The sequence below is a fragment of the Rhinopithecus bieti genome, unplaced genomic scaffold (genome assembly GCF_001698545.2).
Source record: "Rhinopithecus bieti isolate Rb0 unplaced genomic scaffold, ASM169854v2 scaffold_42514, whole genome shotgun sequence".
NCBI lineage: Eukaryota > Metazoa > Chordata > Mammalia > Primates > Cercopithecidae > Rhinopithecus > Rhinopithecus bieti.
Window position 1 is genome coordinate 1 of NW_016817107.1, and position 544 is coordinate 544.

At 43.0% G+C, this 544-nt stretch overlaps 1 pseudogene; it reads right to left on the reverse strand.

Annotated features, from left to right (window-relative positions):
- Nucleotides 1–61: 61 nt before the first annotated feature.
- LOC108517723 (tripartite motif-containing protein 51-like) lies at nt 62–537 on the reverse strand (annotated as a pseudogene).
- Nucleotides 538–544: the final 7 nt, after the last annotated feature.

The following is a 544-nucleotide window of genomic DNA, read 5'->3' on the forward strand; positions in this document are numbered from 1 at the left end:
AAGGCTTTCTGTGATAAATGGGTTCCCACAGCATATAGACACACTTCTGACTTATCTCTGGTCAGAAGTGACTACAGCAAAAGATAGGCCTGAGAGGAGGTGAGAAGGAGCAATTAGGGATGGTGTATATCAGGGCATTTTGATCAACATCAACAAAGGTCATGGTTCTACCTTCACAATCCAGAAAAATCCTACTCGACTGGTAGGTCTTGGAACATATTGCACCACAAATGGGGAGGTGGTAAAGAGACTGCAGTGAGCATCCTCCTTAACGCATCCAAAAAGAAAGAGTCCCTCCCCTCCATCTATCTTATCATTCTGTCTCTTCTCTTTCCAATAATTGTTACAGACACCAAAAGCCCAATTCCAAGAGTCTCCCACATGAACCTCCCAATAATATTTGCCAGATGTGAAAGTCTGAGCCCCCCATACAAGAAAACATTCAGATTTTGCAGTGAAATGGGGATCATCTTGAGGGTCACATCCAACATTCATGCTTCTCAAATCTCCATACAGGAAGATATGACTATTGCGTCTTTCAGGA